Here is a 6589-nt window from a genome sequence, read left to right as displayed (position 1 = left end):
CTGAGTTGGGTGTGGTCCCTGTTCGGGTTCGGGTGGGTCGGCTTGGGTGATCGTGTTGATCTTTCCCCCCGGGATAGTAAGCTGCAGTTTGAGCAGACCGCGCTCCCCCGCCCCGTCGATTCCTGATGTCCGTCGCGGTAAAATTTGGCGCGGGGAATGGGCATGAGGTGGCCTGGTAACCCTCGAACCCCTGGTAGAACACGGATAGGTTCGACCCGGCGCCGCCTGCCGGCTCTGGGCTCCTGCCGGTTCAAAACGTGATGCCCGGGCGATAAACCCCGTCGCCCACTACAACTGTAAATTTTAGCTAGGATATATCATTTTTCGCGTACTGTACAAAAAAACTTAAAAAATCAAACATGGAGTATTAGTTAAAAAAATTTAAATTAGTTGGTACAAGAACAATATTGGTTGGTTTCCATTTTAGAGTTTGACTTAATACCAATTGAATTAAGGTAAGTAGGATTATTATTTTTCTTCACCAACATTTCTTGAATCCTGACTGAACTTAACTGTAATTAAATGACTCACCAACTGTGGCCATTGAATGGGGGAGCCCCCAACCTTCTATTTCCCGGGTGATAATAGTCCCCCCCAATTTCCATCCCCAACAACATTACATTCCTCAAACCCCTTCCAATCTCCACATTCTCAACAACGCCCCCGCCTTCCAAATCCTCCAACGCTCCCCACCGGCCTACTTCCCCCCGCGGCCCTGCTCCCACCCTCCCCTACAGTCGTGAAGTTCCCGGACCCGCCCCCACCACAACGTCCGACGACGCTGCAGCTTCCGGTGCAGGCCGGACCCACCTCGGAAACCCGTCCTTATAACCCTTCACACTATTAAAATTAGAAACGCCCTTGCTTTTAAAGCTGGGGGTTTGCTCCCCAACAAACTCACGTTGTTGGACATGAGGGGAAAAAACACTGTGATAATCATGGATACGAAGCCCGCAAACCCGGCGGCCCCGTGTTTGAGCGCCGTGCTCACCACGTCTGCACGTCTCAGCTGTGCACTTGGTGTTTGGGTCCACGGTCTTTTTGGGCCCGTGGATGGTTTCCTGTAGAGGCCCCGCAGTCGGCCCGGGCCTCCCGCTCTGGGGCCCGGGCAGTTTGGGCCAAGTGGGGAGGCCGCCTTCGTGCACAGCGGTCCAGGGCGAAGACCTGCCCCCCAAAAATGGGGGTTTTCCCTTTTTAAGAAACTTTGTATTTAGGGTTGTTTGTGAGGAAATACTGCATGGTTTAGGGTGTTTTTGGCTGCACCATGATTTCACGGCGGCACCCGGAGAGGCGACAGAAAGGACATAAGAAATAAGAGTAGGATTCTTCTTGTCGCCATTGTTGATGTATTTGCTTCTCTTTTGTGCAGTGTTCTTGTCTTGATTTCGGGAGATTGATTATATGTGCCTAACTACTTAAATTTTGAGATTTGATTAGAATTTCTATAAAAGGACGACCTTGTAAAATTGGAGTAAATTCGGGCATGTAACGCGTACACGAATATCTAATTGGCTAGTTAGATTTTAACTAGATTATTTGGTGTTCGGTAATGTAAATTAAATTTTTTTTATATTCTGCTAGCTTATATCCTCTCTATTATCCCTAAGAAGAGGTCACGTCGGGTTGATGATACAAAATTTTATAGTTTGAAGTATATTTTAAAAAGTAGATATATATTTTAATTTTGAAAAAAAAGAAAATATAAAATGAATATAGTAATAGAAAATGTGATTGATGTAATAATTAAAAAAAGGAAAATTTCATAATTAATTGGAGTACTAAAAAATGAAATTGTTTTAATGCATTAACCCGTAAATAGACCCCCCCCTTCCTTGGTTACAAACCCCAAGCTTTAAGAAAAAATGCGAGATGTTAAATAAATGATAAAAAAGAAGAAAAAAAAAAGGGAGAGAATAAAGTAAAAAATGAATAAAAGAGAGAATAAAGTAAAGAGAAAGTAAGAAGAAAAAAATTTCCTATATAAATGGGCTCAATAAGGGAATTAAATATACTATAGAAGGAATATTAATATTAAGCCATGTTTTTTAGCCAGTTATTAAAATACAAAATTAATCGACGTTGGATATTAAATATTTAGTCGTGCAGTCACATATGTTATGATGAAAAAAACAATTAATCTCAATTGGGATTTTATGAGACTCTTTTATCTTATATAATTGCCTATTATATCTGTGAATGACAGCAAAAGTCAACCTTTCTACACATGAATCCTGAAACCGGCCGTTCATATAACATTCCTAATCATAAATACAAACTGATGATAATTCAATTGATCTCAATTCTCAAATTCCATGACCAATTGATCTTTGTTTAGAAAAATTAAGAGTCTCGATGTTTTGCTGTTTTGTGTTGGTAAATCCCATCATTAATGTGTGATTGTTAAAAGCGTATAGGATTGTGGATGTCAATCGGGTCAACCCATTAGGATTTCGGTCAGACCAATTTAAATTACATTTTTAGTAGAGCAGAAATTTTCAATTCTAATTCTAAATATTCGAGATTCAAATTAGTCCTGTGAGCTTATCAGACTAGATGATAAATATTAAAACTAACTTTCGTATCTTTTACTCCCCCAAGTATTGATAGGTGTAAGTGTGAGATAATGGACCAAATTAGGTTTTGGGCCTGGGAATTAATTTGTGCTGGACTGAATTAATTCATTAGCCCATTCCTTATGTTTTGGGCCCAAATGGTGTTGGCCCGTTACTTACCTGGGATCGCCGATGGCTGCCGTGTGGCACTCCACAAGGATCATGACCGCTGGCAAGATTATGATATTTTGCACGAACTTTAAAATTGGTCTAAAATATCATAAACTTTACATTTTGTTTGTTACTCCCTCCGTCGCACAAAGTTTGTCTCAGTTTGACCCAGCGCAGATTATAAGAAATTGTTTGACTTTGTATTAAATGGAGATGTGTAGTGGAATAAGGGTCACACATTGAGGGGATTGAGGAGTGTATTTAATGTCTATTTTTGGAAGATTCCAATTGGGACAAATTTTGTGGAACGGATGAAAATGATAAAATAGGACAAACTTTGTGGGACGAAGGGAGTATTTTCTAACCCAGCCCAAATAAGATATCTTCGGCTGAAAACTTATATTACGTGGGCAACCGTGGGATGTTTATGATATTTTAGATCACTTTTTAAGTTCGTGTCAAGTAGGATAAAAAGTCATGTAGAAAACCGTGTTGATTTGATAGTGTCAAGTAGGATAAAAATGACACGTAAATTAGTCGGATATGGTAATTGATATGCTATGAGAAATACTCCATCCGTCCGCCATTAGGAGTCCCGGTTAGACTATTTATCTTGGGAGTATAAAAAATGACCCCACTATTCCCTTAATTTAGAAGCTGCAATTAATTTTAATCCACTTTGATCGCAATTTCTCACACTCTCTCTCTTAATGTTAGATTTCATTATTCCAAAGAATAAAGCAAATAATAATATAAATGAGTCCCACATTCCACTATCACACACTTTAATTATTATACTCAAACTTTTCTTAAAATCCGCACCCAACTCAACCGGGACTCCTATTCGCGAACGGAGGGAGTAACAAACAATATACTAAGCTTTGTGAGTATTTTAGACCAATTTCAAATTTAATGGCAAATACTATAATTTGGCTAAATTTCACAATTTTAGGGCCCTTTTAAGAAAAGGAAAAAGAAAAAGAGGATTGAGGAGAAAATAAAATAATAGCGCGAGACCAATTGTGTGAGGATCTACAATTGTTAGTTGTGGACTTAATGAACAGATGAGAAACTTGAAGGACTCATGTGCAAAATGTGAAAGTTGGCTCAAGTTAGTTGGAAAGATTCGTTGAAGCGGTTGCTTAAAGTCGGTTTGAAGTGCATGGAGGGAACTGGAGAGAGAGTAAGGGAGATTGATCGAGTGAAAGAGAAAGAATACTATCTCTGTGAGGCTGTGACGGTTGTGTGCGAGAGTGATTGAGGCGGCGAGACCAATTGTGTCAGGAATTTCAGCAGCTTCACCCACACCTACCGGAAATCTGCCGCCGCGATCGCCGTTTCAAACTCAAGGCCTGTTTTCACTATATTGATTTTGTATCTGCGGAATTGTTTTCTTGATTGGATTTTCTGTTTCTGCTGTTCGTTGATATGAAATGCTACATTTTCTTCAAAAATATACTGAAATTGATATAGTCTACTCTTCTTTATGTTTGTGAGTAGTGTATTTTTTATGTTAATTGTTTACAGTAACTTTTAAGTAGAGTATGTTTTTCTAGTATTTCCTTGCTTCAAGAACAACATCTTTTCCTTTTTTAAAATAGATATATAAGTTTTCTTGAGGCAGTGCTGTCGTATTAGGTGGAGTAGCTTTGATAAACATGTTGGGTTTTCCTTTTCTTGTTTTCATAGGTGGGGAGAAGAATGGCTTGCTTTTATGCCTGATAAGATTGATGAACAGTAGAGATGGGTGATGCAAAAGGTGTCCCACAGATCCCACATGGAATGAACATGAACATGAGAATGGGTACTGGAGCTGGTTCAGGAATGTGGAATGATAGAAACATGGGTGGACATGGCAGAGGGTCTAGTAATGCGTCAGAATATGGGCCTCCTGGAGTGGCTCCTCCTGGAATGAGCATGATGGGGAGTGGAGGAATGGGTGGAACTCATCCAGGCATGTGGAATGCAATTACGAACATGGGTGGGCAGGAAGAACTTGGCAGAGAGTCTAGTTATGGTGGAGAGGCAAGTCATGAGAAAGGTGAAAGGTCTAGTGCTCCGCATAGGGAGGAGAGAGAACGATATGGCAGGGACTCCAGACGCAGAGAAGAAGAGAAGGATCGTGATCGAGATAAAGGACAGTCTTCGAGATCCCATAGCAGGTCTCGATCTAGGGATGCTGGTCGTGGGAAAGGGAGACACATGCCATCTGAATGATACGATGCCACATTTGGATCTGACAGCTCTTTCTTGTTTATGTTGGCCTCCTGCTTCAAAGAAGCTACTGGAAAGAACCGATTGGTTTTGTTTAAAGTCAGCTTAATTCGACTCAGTTTCATGCTATGGCTATATAACCTTGTGCTATAAACTTCACTGCCTTAGCATTCTTCTATTGCAAAATCCAGATCTGCAGTTTTCACCTTCTTTCCATTGCACTTGTTTTTCTTTGTCAAGCCTTATGACCAAATTTATAGAATGCCTAGTATGTGATGCATGTGATTACTTGATAATATTGAATACCACATGTATGTTTACTAACTTCACATTTCTATCAATATATTTTTCATTATTTACAAAAATGAGAGGTGTGAATGATGAAATAACTGGAAGTGATTTCTAAATGAAACGACAAAACATTCATTTTAAAGTTACCAAGTAACTGATTATTTGGTCGCATATTTAGCTAATGTATAGTATTTTCATGAAGTCTAGGATTCACCTATAGCTCAAACCTATATTATATATAGAGACTCACTGAATGAGTACAAGAAGTAGAGTTGATTTCTAAGGCATTTGTCTGTGTTTCTCATGTCTTTTATGGTTAATTTCAGAAGACAGATTAAAGCATAGTTGTGAGCCATACACCAATCAATAAATATTCTTTTAATTGGAATATTCTTGTAGGTTCCCTAGAAATCTTCCAGATTGTGTGATTTATGCTTCTGCAATCTGCACTTCACTATAGCTAATTAAATTCCAAGGAATTTTCTGTAATTATGGTACTCAGGAGCAGAGAACCATTAATTGCTGCACTCTGGGATATCGGTGAATGCTTTATACTACGAGTGCAAAGAAGCATTTATAACGAATATTGAGTCTTCTTGATCCTGGAAGAATTTGTGTGAAAAGTGACTTATCAGTTCTTGAAGAATATTTTTGAGCAGTTTCATTAGTATATTCCATGAAATTAGTTGCTCTTTAAGATTGTAAAAGTGATGTATGTCTTCTGGTCATGGAGTTGCAAAATCTTGTAAGCTGCATCGTAGATACGTATGTGTTGAAACGTGAAATGTTGCGTTAGCACAAGAGTTGTGCCTGTAAATGCAGTTTATCTCCTGTAAGCTTAGTTAGGCTGTGCCTGTATTTACAATGCATGGCTCAATTATTTTGTTGTAAACGTGTAAGTGTGCATGAAGAGCTTGTTGCCCTCTCTTCTTTATACTTTTTGGTTGATTATTCGTTGGATGAATCCAAGTCTTTGATCATCACCATTGTAGCATGCAAATTGGCAACAAATATACATATATGTTTTTCCGGAAGACACTTCATTTTCTATATTCGTTGACATTTAAATCATCAAGTTGAGTTGACCTTTTGCAAATTTAGTCACGAATTTTCAGATTTTTGCAATTATGTCATAATAGAATTAGTGTTAGATGATGTGGGTGATTAAAGTAAAAAAAAAACAAACTCTTCTATCAAATTTGTTCGTTCATTTCGTACTGCAAACAAGGATTCATCCTTCTCAAAATTATGTTCTAAATCCGTCATTGATCGTTTATCGCTAGACTCATTATCACTTCAGATCACCTGTCACTCTTTGCTATTGTTTCATGCATATAAATTGTGTGTATTTGGAAATGAAC

Source organism: Salvia hispanica, chromosome 4 (genome assembly GCF_023119035.1).
Source record: "Salvia hispanica cultivar TCC Black 2014 chromosome 4, UniMelb_Shisp_WGS_1.0, whole genome shotgun sequence".
Lineage (NCBI taxonomy): Eukaryota > Viridiplantae > Streptophyta > Magnoliopsida > Lamiales > Lamiaceae > Salvia > Salvia hispanica.
Note: the sequence above shows the minus strand (reverse complement) of the source record.